Source organism: Echinops telfairi, unplaced genomic scaffold (genome assembly GCF_000313985.2).
Source record: "Echinops telfairi isolate 266 unplaced genomic scaffold, ASM31398v2 ScPeMD7_7424;HRSCAF=8462, whole genome shotgun sequence".
Taxonomy (NCBI): domain Eukaryota; kingdom Metazoa; phylum Chordata; class Mammalia; order Afrosoricida; family Tenrecidae; genus Echinops; species Echinops telfairi.
Genome location: NW_022111324.1, coordinates 61,497,337 through 61,514,001, shown reverse-complemented (window position 1 = coordinate 61,514,001; position 16,665 = coordinate 61,497,337). Strand labels below are relative to the sequence as shown.

At 46.9% G+C, this 16,665-nt stretch overlaps 1 protein-coding gene and 1 pseudogene across 2 annotated transcripts in view; both read right to left on the bottom strand.

The window, feature by feature from the left end:
- SMYD2 (SET and MYND domain containing 2) overlaps nt 1–16,665 on the bottom strand; it is a 61,854-nt gene that overhangs the window by 44,528 nt on the left and 661 nt on the right. The window lies entirely within an intron of this gene.
- On the bottom strand, nt 12,479–12,708 carry LOC101662307 (annotated as a pseudogene).

Here is a 16,665-nt window from a genome sequence, read left to right as displayed (position 1 = left end):
AAAATGATTTAAAAAAAAAGAACTGAATATCAGAGAGAGAAAAATACCATTTGGAGGAATAAATTAAATACTAGGCAAACTATGTAGATTGCTTCTAAATCCTTACTGCTTTGTGAACCTGAAAGCCTTAAAGTTGGGAAAAACCTGAAAGGTTTTTCTCTTGTGACAGTTATGTACTCAGGTGTATGGACGGGCTACATTTCATTGACGTCCAAAGCATCTACCCACAGCTGCTGCTCTGGCATTAACAACGTGTGTGGCTACTCTAATCTCATTAGACCGAAGCATGATTTGACAGAAGAAAATGAGACTGTCTTGCTTCCCTAATGATTACAGCCTCGGAAACCCACGGAAACCCATGGGGGCAGTTCTACTCTTTCCTATGGGGGTTGAATCAGAACACAGGGAGGCAGTGGCAGTTGTGGGGTTGTTTAAATATTATTTGACATAGCTTCCTTCATTTGCATAGGGCATGGAGCAAAGTTTTGTTGTTTACAATTTCTTGTTAGCAGAATTTTCCCTGCTGTACGTGGAGTACTGGTCCTAAACTGAGTAAAAGAAAGGAAAAGCAAAGACTCCACCCCCAAACACTGCTGCCTTCAACATAACATCTTAGTACACCCTTTACAAAGTCAGAGGCACTCTGAGCAAAATAATTAAAATCTACTAGGCTAGTCCGCACTGAAGCAGGGATGGCTGTCCCCTCCCTTGTTCTCTAGGGCTCTAGAACCCAGTGAGTGCAAGCTCCATCAGGAGCCCAGAGGGCCTGGGTGAGGCATGCGACTGCTAACCGAGCGTGTGCCCTTGGCGCCCACCGCAAGGCTCTACAAAAGAAGATCTGGCAATCTGCCGGCAGAAAAATGACAGCCCAGAAAACTGCAGGGCACAGCAATCCCACTCCATCACGTGGGGTCGCCATGATGCTCAAAATCAACTCCACAGTGTCCTCAACATGTGCACGATAAATATAAACATCTGTTGACTAACTTAAATATATGTGCATACACACGTATCTTCCGATCTTAAGGAGTTTACTATTTATCATTAAATGCTTCTTACTGTATGAAGACCAGGGTGGATTTTGGTCTCTGGGATGCATCAAGCTGGCACCCACACCACTGTACATATCAGTGCACCAGCTGATACAAGATACATTGTAACAAAGACCGGAGTAGATGTTCCTCTCTGGGGACTGCAAACTTGCTAAGCACTTAGTCTCAGATCCACATCTTCCTTCAAAACTTAAGTTCCCAAATTTATTTGGCCAACTGTCCCCTTTAAAAAAGTTACTCGGTGCCCCCGACAATAAAAAAAACTTTTGTACTATAGCCAATAATCCAGGATAAAGTGTATCCGCCGGACTTTACAATCCTATCGGATAGAGCAGAACTGCCCTTGTGAGTTCCCAAAACTGAAAATCTGTCTGAGAGTAGAAAGCCTCATCTTTCTCCCACGAAGCAGCTGGTAGTTTGAGCTGCTGATCTTGTGGTTCCAAGCTCAGCGCGTAACCCACTCCGCCACCAGACATGACTGCGTGGCAGCGAGTCTGGGTTTTTTTATCTGCTTTTGCAGGGTTCCAGGAGGTGACGTTGCCATTCTGGGAAACACTGCTTACAAAGCGAGCCCTGTGCACTTCAATACCATGCTCGTGCTGCTTCTACTCAGTCATCGGAAACCTGCCATTGCTTGTACAAGAGTCATGAGATTTTGTGCTAAGAAGTTGTCACAAGGAACCCCACACTATTTTTAAATTTCTGATGGAAGGAGAATCCGAGAGACACAGCTGAATTCTGGGCCAACGCCTGGGCAGGAAAGATAAGTTGTTTCCTGAACCTTCAAGACTTTTTTCTTGGTATTATTTTCCTGCCAAATGGAAGTCTTGAAGAGATCTGATTTCCTCCGGTTCTGTTGTGTTGGTGTGAATGCCTTTGTAATTGAAAAGAAGGCGCCTGAGGGTGGTAGGGGCAGAGTCAGCAGAAGTTACACAAAGGGAGGTGTGTGGATGAGCACTGGTGCTAATGAGGCCAAGGTCATTGATTCAAACGCCCCGCCCCCCCCCCCCCCCCCCCCCCAGGTGGCGGTTACTTCAGTCAATTCCCTTGACGGAGGGGAAGTGCACCCTAAACTACTGCAGATTTTCTGGAAAAAGCTAAAGATGTAAGGACTGGGGATTGGGGGGGACTCTAAAAGCTGACAGTGCAAGCCCCTTGACAGGGAAAGAGCCCTCCCCCACATGCCTACCACCCTGGGTCCCTGGAGCCTGCCCACCATCAGGACGAAGCCTGCCCTGGCTCCTGCTATGGAAAATCACCTCAGCTGCGGCCAAGCTGACCAGATAAGAGTGTGTGTTCTGAAATCCACTGAATACAATCAGGAGTTCAAGGCTAGGCTTTCTCTAGTTTCTCCGTGGTGAGCAGGTCACACACACCGGCATATTCTCAGGGGTAGAGCAAAACCCCTTAAGACAGGCTGATCTCTATGAGTGAGGAGCAGGAGATGGGGGTGCGGGATAGGAATAGGAACTGGAGGAGAAAAGGGGGAAAATCAACTGGGCCTCACACAGAATGGATGAAAGCGATCCTTGTGCAGAGAGGTGGGCCCATCTCCACTCAGCACCTGACCTCAGAGCCACAGGTGCGTGGGAAGAAACAATTTTGGTTATTGATGACTCCCAGAACAAAAAAAATTGGTTATTGATGACTCCCAGACTCCCTGAGAAAGTAAAGTGCATCAAATTGTAATTATTTCATATTTTTTTAGATTGACAGGTAAAGGAATGGACTATTAACCTAATCCAAAAGACATCAAGTCATAGACTACGCAGACAGGAAATTTCTTAGTCAAGCCTCTCATTATTTCAAATTCTAAAGCAGAGAGCCTTCCTTTCTCATGTTCTCACCAATTCTCAGGGTTCCTGAAAACCAGGTGGCTGCCAGATTATAGCACTGAGTCCTGGGTCTTTGCAAAGGAACTTCAGAATTGGGCAGTATTTCTGAAGATCCATCAGCTGCCTCCCCGGCCTGGGCGAGCCGGACATGTGAGGAAGACTGAGGAGGAGCTGACACGGTTGAGGTGTGGTGCCGGCCTAGACGACCAAGCAGACCGTGGACCGCCAGAAGAAGGCGCAACACTGTCTTAGAGAAAGCAGAGCCAGAAAGCTCCTTACAGGTGAGGACAGAGACTAAGTCTCCTTACTTGGCACATGTTGGAAGAAGGGACCAGTCCCTGGAAATAGGGCACAATGCTTGGTAAAGTAGTGGGTCAGTGAAAAAGAGAAAGACCCTCAGTGGTCTGAGGCAGGGGCTACGACAACAGGCTCAAGCAGAACAATTGTGAGGCTAAAATGGGACCAGGCAGCGTTTCCTTCTGTTACATACAGAGGACTGCTATGAGCCAATGCTGCCTCGCAGGTCAAGAGCAGCTGACAAACGGTGCACCTGCTTGTCCTACCTGACGGCACACCACCAGAGGAGCACAAGCGTGGCCGAACCCTATCAATTTAACTTGTGCCCAGAGCCCTGTTCTTTAAAACAGCTATGTTCAAGAAAAGGAGGGAAGTTGCACACTGCTATTATCTATTAGAGGGCACGGAAAAAGAACTTGTCATAGAGCAGGAAAAAGTCTCAGATGATAAAATCTGGGTTCGTACTGGCATATTTGAAAACAATCTACATCCACATAACATCCAAATCCCTCTGTGCTTTTTATGTTGTATTATGTACTAATTGGTATATACCAAAGAATATGACGTTACATGTATTGTGTATAAATTCCGAAACATCATAATAAAACCAACTTCTCAGAACTATCCAAAAGAGATCCAAGGAAGCGGAATCAAATTATCTTGAACACTTTTAGAAACAATGCATCCATTTTTGGCATTACTGTACTCGTTGGGACAGGGGAGGGCAAGGAAGTACTAAAAGCTGCATTCACTTAAGTTCCTGGTGATAGGAGGTGATAAAGGAGGTGATAAAAACGTCAGTCACTTAAGTTCCTGGTCCCCAGGTACTATGGAATGAGTTGTTTTCAATACTGTGCTGCAAATCCTAACCCACACAAGGGAGTCTTCCTAAGCTGGAACTGATTGGAAGGCCAGGTTTTATGTATACAGGAGCCCTGGTGGTACAGTGGTTATGGGTTGAGCTGCGGTCCATAAGGTCAAAAGTCTGAAACTACCAGCCGCTTGTTGGGAGAAAAATGAGGCTTTCTACCTTTGTAAATAGTTACAGTCTCGGGAACCCAGAAGGGCAGTTCTACCATGTCCTATTGGGTTAACTATGGGTTGGCAACAACTTGATGGCAATGAGTATACACATCCACATAGGAGCTCTGGGCCATAAGAGGCTGGTTCTATGCTGGACTGCTAATTGCAAGGTCAGCAGTTTAAACCCACCGGATGCTCTGTGGGAGATAGATGAGGCTTTCGGCTCTCATAAATATGTACACAGGGGCAGTCCCACCCTGTCCCATAGGTCACTCTGAGTAGAAATCGACTTGGTAGAGGGTTTGGGTTTTTGTTGTTTTTTTTACATACATACAGTGATACCTCAGTTGTTGAGCAGTTCCACCCTTGAACTTTCCACTACCCAAACAGCAAAGTTGGAGAAAAATCTACTCAATGTTCATAACTTTGCTCTATAGTTGAACTGGAAATCAGACTCAAAAAGACCTGTAAGGCTGAGGGTGAGCCACACATCGCGTCGCCTCCTGCCTCACCTTAAACACAAGGGTTCGAAAGTGCTATTCTGGCTCAAATGGCATGGCTCTAAAGAAAGTGGTACCAGCAGTAAAATCAAGAGAAAAACTGTGATAAGCACGATAGAGTTAAAGAAATAAATCACTGCAAAATTTGAATCATGTCGCCACTTGTCTGATTTAACAGCAGAATACAACATGGCTAAGTTGACATTATCAACATTTCAGAGGGGAAAAAAATGCAAAGTAGCGATGTAGTAAAATCATTAACCACGAAACAAAGAAGCCAGACCATGGAAGGGGCTGAAAAGTCACTGTTAATTTGGATAGATCAGAAACAACTCTTTGACGATCACGTATCTAAGCAGTGATGTTCAAGAAACTAAATGCCTCCATAACGAAGTTATAAGAGTGATTTGGGGGCCTCAGAACCAATTATTTGGTTTTCTATTATTTCTTATGGGGAAAAATAGGTTCACTTCTCAAACTTTTCAGTATTTGAACACACATTTGGAACAAGTTGAGTCTAATAACTGAGGTATTACTATATACTTGTCTCAGCAAGGTCCACAGTTCTAACCACCAGCTACTCCACGGGAGAGGAGGCTTTCTACTCCCATAAAGAATTAGTGTCAGAAATCCTCAGGGGCCATTCTACTCTGTCCTATAGTCAGCATGAGTCCACATCAACTTGAGGGCAGTGAACTTGGTTTTGGTTAGTATGTGGATTAAGTTTCTGTGTTATGTTGATGAGGCCACCTCAGTGTAGGGTGTTTCAAACCTAACCAGTTTTGTGATGTAGAAAGAGGAGATTAGGCACCAAGCAAGCACAAATGGAAAGGGTTAGAGTCACCAGGACAGGACGCCTGCGCTAGAGAAGAGACAAACTTTTCCTCCAGGGCTGAGAAACAGGGCTCCTGCCCTCTCCTAGACCCAGCGCCTTGATTTGTTATTTCTAGCCTCCTGAACTGTCAAGAGCTGAGCTGCTCTCCACAAGGTCAGCAGTTTGAAACCATCAGCCACTGCAAGGGAGAACAATGAGGCTTCCTGCTCCAGTGAAGATGTGCTCTCTGGGCAACCCAGAGGGGCAGTTCTACCCTGTCCTACAGGGCCGCTCTGAGTCAGCATCGACACGACCGCAGTTGCTTCTTAAACTGTGAGAAAATGAATTACTTGAGAGCCACCTGCTTTTGGTATTTCTGGTGGAGCAGCACAGCAAACAAGATGCCAGGGTGACCCACACAGCAGTCGAAGGCCAGGGAGGGACAGAGAAGATGGAACCTGCAGCAGGACGGGCTGGTCACGTCCCCGGAGGGCACAGAAGGTACTCACAGATGTTTGACCAAAAGAAGTAAATGAGATTCAAGAAACTGGCTTCCGCTCTCCCGCCTGCTGCAGCTTCCTATGTGAAATGGGATGCCGCCTTGTATCCTTCCCACGCGCCCTTGGAGGATCAAATAAGACCGTTTCTGGAAGGGCTTTACGAGCTGCAAAGAGCCGTGTGATTTAAAGCAATGGCGCTTTAGTGGACTCTTCAGATTTTTTTTTTTTTTTTGATGGAGAGGATATTTTGTGGAGGGGCTTTTGGGACGGAAAGGTGTTAAAAGGCGGTTTTAACTCAGCAGGGTTTGGGTTTCACCTCAGGAGATACTGCACTATGCTGCCTCTATTCATCTGAAATCATTTCCAAATGTGCAGCTCGGTCACTGAACCCAGATAAGCTGTAAGAGACCCACGCTCGCAGGTATGAAAAGGTGTGTGTTACAGCCGGGGCACATCTGAAGTCCTGAAGGAGGGCTCCTCGCCCCAGCTGCCAGGATTGTCCTGAAGCTACGGGAGCAGAGAAGAGCCACCATATCCTTGTCAGGTGGAAAATTCCACGTTCCTCCATGTCTCTTTTCAAAAGCATTTGCTCATTAATCTAATAGATAAGGAATAATGGAGTATCTAAACGCCAGGTAAAGAGCCTCCCTTTGGTTCCTAAGGAGTTTTATCTGTGGTAAACTGGTGGCACAGGGGTAACACGCTGGACTGCTGACGGCAAGGCCAGCAGTTTGAAACCACCAGCCTCCTCCGGAGAAAGAAGGGGCATTCTACTCTAGTGAAGAGTTATAATCTCGGAAATCCTGGAGGGTTGCTATGAATCAGCATCAACTCAATGGCAATGAGTCTGGTCTGTGCTTTGAGAGCCTCATCACTGTGTTCGTTACATCAGTGTTAGATTTTGAAAAACAGTGACAGCAGATCACAGACTTCTTCCAGTCTTCTGGGGGACGCAGGGTGAGGACTGCTGCTTTTAGTCTTGGCCCCGTACCATCAGAATGAGAGCGACCCTGGACAAGCACCCCCAGCATGTGCTTCGTGTGCCAGGACTCCCTTTCTCCCACTGCTACCCCCAGGAAACCTTGCCCCAAAGGCCAACAGTGAACCAAAAGATCTGATCAAGTCAAACATTCAGCAAGCAGAGTTCATCAAGGGCAGACATATGGAAAACTCCACTGACGCTGACAGCCTACTAGGAACCCTTGTGCGGCAGTCGGGCTGCTAACCACAAGGTCAGTAGTTTGAATCCATTAGCCACTCCACTGGAGAAAGATGAGGCTTTCTGTTCCCATAAACCAGCGGTTCTCAACCTGTGGATCGAGACTCCTTTAGGAGTCCAACGACCCTTCACAGGGGTAGGCTAAGACCATCAGAAAACACATATTTCCGATGGCCTTAGAAACCGAGACACCGCTCCTCTCTCCGTCTCCAGGCGGGTCCGCCCTCATGTGGATATGCCCACATATGGGTACTGTTACCCATGTTACCCCATGCTTCAAGACAAAATTTCATTTATCTGTCATTAGAAATAAATATTTCACAATATATAACTACTATTGTTTCTGTGATGAATCACTATGCTTTAATGATGTTCAATTTGTGACCGTGAAAATACATCCTGCATATCAGATATTTACATGACAATTCATAACAGTAGCAAAATTAGTTATGAAGTAGCAAGGAAAATAATTGTTGGTTGGGGTCACCACAACATGAGGAACTGTACTAAAGGGTCGCGGCATTAGGAAGATGGAGAACCACTGCCGTAAAAGTTACAGTTTCTGCAACCCACAGAGGGAGTTCCACCCTGTCCGACAGGGTTGCTATGAGCTGGCATGACTCAACAGCAGTGAATGAGTTGACTATGTGCTAGTGTTCTAGGGGAGAAAAGTTCAAAGACCCCAAGTTCAAACATATTCTAGAGACCCCTTAATCAGACCAACACAGTCCTCTGGACCTGGGAGTCACCAGCATGACGTTAAAATGCTGGCCAAAGAATTGACTATTGTGGAGCTCCTTAGATTGGATGGAAAACAAGAGGACCACAGCATCACTGTGGCTGTCGGACGACAGAAGCCGGGGATGCAGACACCATTGCAGACACACAAAGTTTACCAAACTGGTTCTGGGGCGTTGACCACTTAGCCTTGGAGTGGTCGGGGCATGACTCAAGTCCATGTGGCCCTGAGACACAGCCACCAGGAGCCCAATTTTATAGACAACAGGGGAACTATTTTTGGTAAATCACACCCAGATTCTGTGCAAGCCTGGGGGCAAGCCTTCTCCCAGGGTGGGCCCAGGAGCGGCAATGACTTTCAAACACTCTGGGTGTGGGGAAAGCTGGCATTGAGGGGGGCGAGATTTCCTAATGTGTCTCTTCTACCCAATCTCTGTAAGTCCCAGTGACTGGGCTGCTGTTGTTGTTGCTGCTGCTGCTAGATGCTGGAGAGTTGGTTTCGATTCATCGCAACTCTATGTACACCAGAGTGGAACACTGACCTAGTCCTGCGCTGTCCTCACGACTGCTGCGTGTGAACCCAATGCTGCAGCCACCATGGCAATCCACCTTGACCATGGCAATCTACCTTGCCAAAGGCCAATCTCTTTTTCACTGCCCCTCCCCTTACCAAGCAAGCTGTCTTTCTCCAGGGACAGGTCTCTCCTGACAACATGCACAAAGTCCGTGAGACAAAGTCTCGCAGCCCTCGTCTCTAAGGAGCATTCTGGTTGTACTTCCAAGACAGATTTGTTTGATGGGTGGGGCTATTAAAACAGGACATGTGCATGACTCACAGAGGGGACTGGTCAGTTTTCATGACCACCCTCGGCGAGAAGGATAAGCCATACTTGGAGCAGCAGTAGAGAGGCCAGGAACCCAGAAATGCTTGGAAGAGTACATTCAAGAGCTCTGTGTGAAGTGGCAGAAGCTGCAGAGACCAGATACCTCACAGACTATGTAGCACAGAGACTCAGAGGCGCAGCACTGAGACTGTGGGGTACCTTTTCCTCTGGCCCAAGACTATGAAACTGTGGGACAGAGTGGCAGGCCCATGAAGCCAAAGGCTAAGGGATTGTGTGGCTGAAAAACTAAGAACCAGAGGGAGACTTTGCTACCACATTGCTGAGAAGCTGAGAACTGAAGAGACTTGGCTGCAGGCCGAGGAGACCAATGACTGTATCCTTACTGTCTGTGATCCTGACTTGTGGCAACCTACTAACTTCCCTAATGAACCACCTAATGTGGATGTTGTGAGTTCTTCCCGGCCAGTGCAATAAATTCTCGAACCCAGCATGGGTGTAGTAGGGGAGGAACGGTTGGTGTTGCCATAGGTCGGGAAGGATGGGCCAGGGAGGCTTGTCTGACTCCTGGTTCGTGGCAGTGGGGAAGCCCGAGGAGGACAGGTGTGTCCACCTCCACGCCGTTTATTGCAGTCACATCCTGGTTAACTCTCAGAAGGAACTCCAAGTGGCGGCTGAACTTCTGCTGCGCCTCAAAATGGCGTTGGGATGCCTACTGTCAACCTCAGCCTTCCTCAAAGCAGAGCTTCAGTAGCTATGCTCTAATACTAGGGTAAATGAAAAAGCTGTGCTACAAAGATCATAGAAACCTTTACTGAATAAAAACAGCAAAATGAGAAGCTAATGTTTTTCTACATAGCCTCTATCAAGGTCCATAAAGTTCTGAAGGCAGTGTGTCCATCTCTCTATCCCTTGTTTTAAGCTACAAACGAGCCCAAATCCCCCATCTAATCCAAGGAGAACAGTAAGTCTTACTAAGATGAGAGAAACCACTAACAGGAGGTCATACTGGTGCCAAGAGGGTTGCTGAGATCGAGTTTTACAAAGGACTGGGAAGGCAAAGGAAACTGTCCCAATCCTCCCTGGTGGTGGATCCAGATCCATTCATCAGTTGCAGGTTGGACTACCGAAGTGGAAACACAACCATGACTGGGACGTGTACATTATCTCAGAAGAACTTACAAGATTGGTCCAGGACCTTCAGTCCAAGGCAGTTGGGTGTGACTCCTGACTATGCCACCCTCCAGGCAATGCTATCCATCAAGGACACACCCAGGCAAGCCCCTATAGGAGATTACCCTTCCCTGGGCTGGTTGGAGAGGGAATAGAGGCAGCAAGATTATTCACTTTATGGCCAAAAGGAATTCAATGGAGGCTTAATCCTGGTGCGGACTCAGCAACTAATTTTAGGCTTTCACTGTTATCCAGAGCCTTCTGCAAATGGGATGCTCAGAATTTAGCTCTAATCCACCTTCAGGAATAACTCTGAGCTCTTCAATTTGCACCACATCAAAATGAGTCTGGCATTCTCGATGGAGCCCGATCATGCTCCTTTCAAATGTTCTTTGAGGGGTAAGATCAGTCGGGGGTGGGTGGGGGGGAGGGGTGTGTGTGTGTGTGTGTGTGTGTGTGTGTGTTGTGCGTTAGGTTTCCCAAATTCCCACAGGGCAGCTCTTGCTGGGCTCAAAGAATGAACAGATGGCCTTGCTGTGATGGGAAAAAATTCTCCAGCTCACTTGGCTAGCCTCTTCCTCATCGATGATGTTTTCCATTTTCTTAGAATTTCTTAATAAGCCAACATGGCCATCCTGTGTCCTTACTCCTTTTGGAATTCCCCCCTCCCATAAAAAGAACAGTCTTCATAGCCTTTTGACCTTGAATTTAACTGGCCTGCTCTCACAAGTCCCTGTTTTGACTGGATCTTTTTTGAAGCTAGAATTCACAGTCAATTTGGCAACACAGTATAAGTATCTAAGTAAATAAAGAGAACTTGAAATACCAAAGGCTTCAAAAAGTTCAGGGCAAAATAGAATTAAAAAGCAAAACTCATTGCCATCCAGGGGGTGCTGACTCATAGTGACCCTGTAGGGCAGGGTAGAACTGCCCCTGTTAGTTTCCAAGACTGTACTGTTTAGGGGAGGAGAAAGCCCTGTCTTTCTCCTGTGGAGCTGGCTTGTGGTTTCAAACTGCTGACCTTGCAGTTAGCAGTCCAACGAGTAACCACAATACTACCAGTGCTCCTAAAAATAGAATTAAAAGGTAAGGGAATTTCCTCATCAACCTTCTGAGGTCCCATTGCACTTGCACATTGAAAGTGACAGTATAATGCAGCAGTACTGTGGAATAAGGGGAAAGAAGACTTGGTGGCATAATGGGTAAAGACTTTGTCTGCTAACCACAAGGTCAGCAGTTCAAAACCTCCCCACAGTTCTGAGAAAGATGTTTTCTGCTCTTATAGGATTTACATGCCTCAGAAACCCACAGGGGCAGTTCAACTCTGTCCTAAAGAGTGGCTCTGAATTGGAATCGCCTCAACAGCAGGGTGTGGTTTTGGTTCGGTGGAATAAAGGACTTAGTTTCATCCTAAGGTAAGGTAGCCTTTGTCCTGGGCTCTGGGGGCTGGCCTTTGGAGTAACTGGCATACATTGGTCTAGGACTTCAAGGCAGGCCTGAGGATTTGTGCCGCTAAGTAGGGGCTGGCCAGACTGAAAAGATTAGCCTGGACACCATTAGGAACCTGCTAACACTGCCAAGTAAGCCTTGAACTGCTAACCCACAAGCTGATTGTTCAAAACTACCCGCCATTCCTCAGGATGTCTGCTCCAGCAAAGATTTACAGCGTTGGGAACCCTCTATAGGGCCAATGTGTCTGAGCTGACTTGATGGCAGTACGTTTGATTTTAGAAGCAGACAGGAACCAGCCCCAGGAGGTGTGATGGCGCTTATCTTGCAGAAGTATTGAATAAAACCCAGAACGCTAAGCTCCGAGGGCTCCTGTCTGACAAGGGTGGGTGGCAGGCCCTCTCTGAACACAATGCAGCTGCTCTACCTTGGAAACCCTCCCACACTTTACTGGAGCATCTCTCTCCCCATGGTGATCCCCATGTACAGCCTTTTGTACAATGCACTGGGCTGCTAACCACAAGGGTGGTAGTTCATGCCCACCGCTCTGCACGACAAAGATGAGGTTTTCTGCTCCAGCAAAGAGTTACAGTAGTTCTACTCTATCCTACAGGTCACTGAGTCAGAAGTGACTCCGTGGCAGTGAGTTTGTTTCTTGAGTTCATGGATCAGAATCAACTCGCTGGCAGTGAGTCTCTTGTTTTTGTTTCAAACTGGCAGCTGCAATTTGTTATAATCTGTGAGTCCTGTTGGTCACTTCAGTGAATTAATGAACTCCCAAACCGAAAAAACAAAACACCTCACTATCAAATCAATGGTGACTCATCGTGACCCTATAGGACAGGGTAGACCTGCCCCTGTGGGTTTCCTGAGACTACTAGTGTTTTTTGTTTTTTTTTGAACTGTCACACCTCTGCCTTTATCGTGAGCACAGGGGCTACTCTTTCAGAAAGAGTGAAAAAAGACCCAAAGTGTAATTTACAAAAGGAGGGATCCAGTGAAGGTGTTGGTTGGTGCCCCGAGGGGGTGGGGGTTGTCATACGTAGATGCCAACCCAGAGCAGCAGGAAGAAGAGGACCCCAGAGCCCATAAAGAGCGAGGCCACCCGGGGGATGAGGAGCTCTTTGAAGATGTCCCGAGGGAACTTGATGGAGGTCATCTCCAGGCGGTGAAGAACATGCCAATGGCCAGGAGCACCACGGTCAGATGGGGGAAGACAGCCGAGGTCACCGGGCTGGTATACCTGCTCATGGGCTTGAGCTCCATTTTGCCAGGCACCGGGTTCGCTGCCGCTTCGCCACCGGAAGAACACGTCGGCAGGAACTCAAGACTATAAGTCTTTACAGAAGTGAAAAGCCCCATCATTCTCCCAAGGGCGGAATGGTGGTTTTGAACTGCTGACCTTGAAGTTAGCAGCCCAACTCACTACCACTATGTCACCAAGGGCTGACCTAACCTTGGCTGGCTAGGATCAAGAGTGTGTGTGTGCTGTGGGTAGCTGTGTCAGAAATGATGTGGTAACATGAGAATGTGGGCTATGCCTGATGTCTGCCTCCTGCGAACTGGCTTTTGTCATGATTCTCATCCATGACATCCTTGTAAATACATGACATAGAGGCCTAGCTGAATTTTGCCTTCATTCATTCATGTAACTTTGTAGAGGAAATCTTTTGTCAGGGTATTTTAAATCTTACTACCCATTTTACAGAAATACACCTACAATGGGGGAGAAGTCCCTATCAGAGTAATTGTGCAATTTTTAATCGAGAACTTGGTAATTTGAGAACATCTGATACCATTTCTCCCTTTAGAGTCTACAATTCTCAATACAGCCAGTAATCATAGCGGCCCCAGGGCAAGTGTCCCTTGTGGTGTGCAAATGAAGCGGGTCAGGGCCAGGCCAACCTCAGAGAAGCTAAGGAATCAGCCTCAGGATTTTTCTGGGCTTACTACTGCCAGAAGGGCCCTGGTGGTACTGTCAGTTCAACCAGATGCTGGATTGCTAATTACGAGGTCAACTGTTCAAACCCACCAGTCACTCAATGGGACAAAAAAGAGGCTGTCCACTCCTAAAACCAAGGAATCATGGCTTTAAAAACCCTACGGAACAGTTACATTCTGTCCCATAGGGCTGCTATGAGCTGGAATCAGCTCTATGCCATGGGTTGGATTTATTTTTTTCTTAGAGCAGCTAAAGATTACATAAACAGTTTGGTAAAGCAATGGGGACCATGTGAAGAATACTGGAAGGTAACAGCTTCAAATACTTTGTAACTTGGACCAGGAAATCTTAATTATAGTGTTCTGCTCATGCCAACATTTTACTCTTTAAAACAACCATTTGAGTAATCCAGAAATGGTTAGAAGTTCATAGAAACTGGGTCTAAACGCTCCTTCTATAAGGATGTAACTAGGTCTTGCTACTCTTACCCCATACCAAAGGAAAAAACAAAAGCCAATGTATGCTCTCAGGTGACCCATGAGCCAAGAGAATCAGAGGTCAAGAAGAGACACCTGGGCAGATGTCTGAGAAGTTGCACACTGACGGACTATTCAGATAAAAGAACTGGGATACGGCACGCTTCACCTTTTCTGTGATACCTAAACATCAAGTGTTAAAATGTCTGCTAGCAAGTTTTAAAATGTCTGGCCAACAGCCTCGCAGAATTGTGTATATGTATGTATTACATATGTATACACTGCTGGATAGCATATGTATATATGTACATAAGTGTATGTATTTAAAGATGCTCTGGTAGGGTAACATATGTATACATTGATGTGTAGCATAGTATATATGTACATAAGTGCATGTGTTTAAAGATGCTCTGGCAGAGTAGTGCGTTATACACTGAGCTGCTAACCACAAAGTCAACAGTCTGAACCCACCAACTACTCCATGGGAGAAAGATGAGAGTGTAGAAGTCTCCACAACCCACAGCGGCAGTTCTGCTCTGTTCTATAGGGTTGTGACAAGTGGGGACTGATGTGACGGCAGTGAGTTTGGTTTGGCTTGGGGAGTGTGTGTGTATGTGTGTGTCGAGAGAGCCTAATGGAGATAATATCCAACTGGTAGACATGGATATTCTAGGACCTGCCCTGTGGCAGAAGAGGCAGGATCCTACTCCTTGGAGGAGCCACAAAACAGGGCCTGGAACCAATCTGAACTGGTTTAGTCATGCTCAGCACAACAAAACTGAAACACCCAACTTTGTAAAATGTGAGTTTGGCAAACAAAATCTAGCACTGGAAAATGATGGGCTGGAGCCCTGGAAGGTGTTAACTCAGGAGTCAGGAGTCCTTTCAGGAGTTTAATGCAGTATTACTGCCAGGCTCTTCAAAGTGGCACGGTTGGTGGCCACCTTGGAGCCAGCAATCAGTGTTTCCAACTTTACTGCTCAAGAAACTTGGTGGCTGTGCCAAGAACAGGTTTGCAGCCCAGAGGTACTCCCCATATAGCAGAGTTGGATTTGTCCTCAGCAAACAGTTGACAATGGAACTGGTGCTAACACTGCAGACTAATCTAATTCTAACCCATCAGATTTAACAGACACCACAGCGTTCGGTACACAGGTAATTGCATGAGTATCATAGGAACAAAGTATTATATTCATTGACTTCAAATGTGGGGAGGAAGGAGACAAACTACAGATGTTGACAAAAATTCCCGAAGGCCAAACTGCAGTGGCTGGGTACAGTAGAACCACCTCATTGCAAGTGGCAGCCATGGCTGGGGCCCAAGTCAGTGACACTGACAAAGATCGATCAGAAACTGAAGGCAGAATGGAAACATGGCAGGAAAACTGTGGCTGAACGATTTGTGAAGTTGCACTGACTGTAGATTAATGCTTTAGGTTTTGGGGGGGCTGTGTGTGTAGTAGATACAGTGGGGCCCAGGTGGCTTAGTGGTTATGCACTGGTTATGTACTGGGTTGTGATCTGGAAGGCCAACAGTTTGAAACTGCCAGCCTCTCCTCAGGAGAAAGATGGGGCGTCCTACTCTTGTAAACAGGAACCACCTTGGAAACTCACAGGGCAGCTCTACCCTGTCCTATAGGTCACGATGGGCCGGCATCAACTCCATGCAGTCAGTGAGTGGATGTCGTTAGAGTTAAAGAGAAGAATCCCTCAGTTCCTCATTTCCCCTCTGAACCCAGAGGGATGTGATCTTTAATTCCCTGGAGGAGTGGACAGGTAGCTATTTTTTGAGCACCTACTGGAACGTGGCATTCAACGCCTTACCTCACAAGATGGCCCGGCAATCACCTGGATCCCAAGGGAGGCTCCTTCTGGGCTGGGGGAAAATGTTTTGCTCCCGCCACTGCAGACACCCACACTGCTGCAGACTCTGAGCCACAGCAAGGCTCAGAAGATCAAGGGACCAGTCACAGCAGCCTTTTTAACTTTGGGAAAACCCAATGCTCACTTCACTCAAATGTCGCAAAGTGGTGCCATGACCCTTTAGCTCTTGGCTCACCAATTCAAAGAGCCACATCACATACAGCCCTGAATCTGCCCACTGCATGAGTCTGTCTAGTTCCTTTCCAGGGCCCCCAAGTGGAAGACAGTTCTGGCAGGGAGTCTGAGCAAGATTACTCTAATACTTTGCCTTGGTCCCTCCTTAGTCTACATCTTATGGTAAGAATAAGACACACGAAACTCTGAGCTAGCACACCTCACTGGAAGCTGGGCTGAGGGCTGTATTCAACTCAGGAAACTCCATTTTAAAGATGAAGAAACTGAGATTCAAAGAAACTGAAGCCAAGCTCCTCCTTCAAAGAACAGAACAGTGGAAGCCATGCCTCCTGCCTTAGTAAATTCACAGAGCACCCAGCTGGGTGGGAAATGAGAGTAGGCTTTTCCTTATTAATGATGGGAGTGAATTTAAACAACCACTTCTCTGGGCGGGCTTCAGTGTTCTTATCCATAAAATGGAGGGAGATGCGGTTGGAGTGGAGATTTCCAAATGCGCCTTCCAGCTCTGACACTGTCATAAGACTGGAGAATGTAGTTATGTGTGGGTGGGTGGAAACACACACACATATCATACACATGCTACAATTAAGTAGTACCCAACCGCACCGCCTGCAGGGACCATGTTTCCTTACTCCCAAACCGGGCTAGCTAAATACGAGCGCTCCGAGGAGCGCCTGAGAGCCCCAGGCGCGTGGTCAGTGACATGCAGAGCCACAGACTTTTCAAGAAATTAAGTCCCTGAATTCC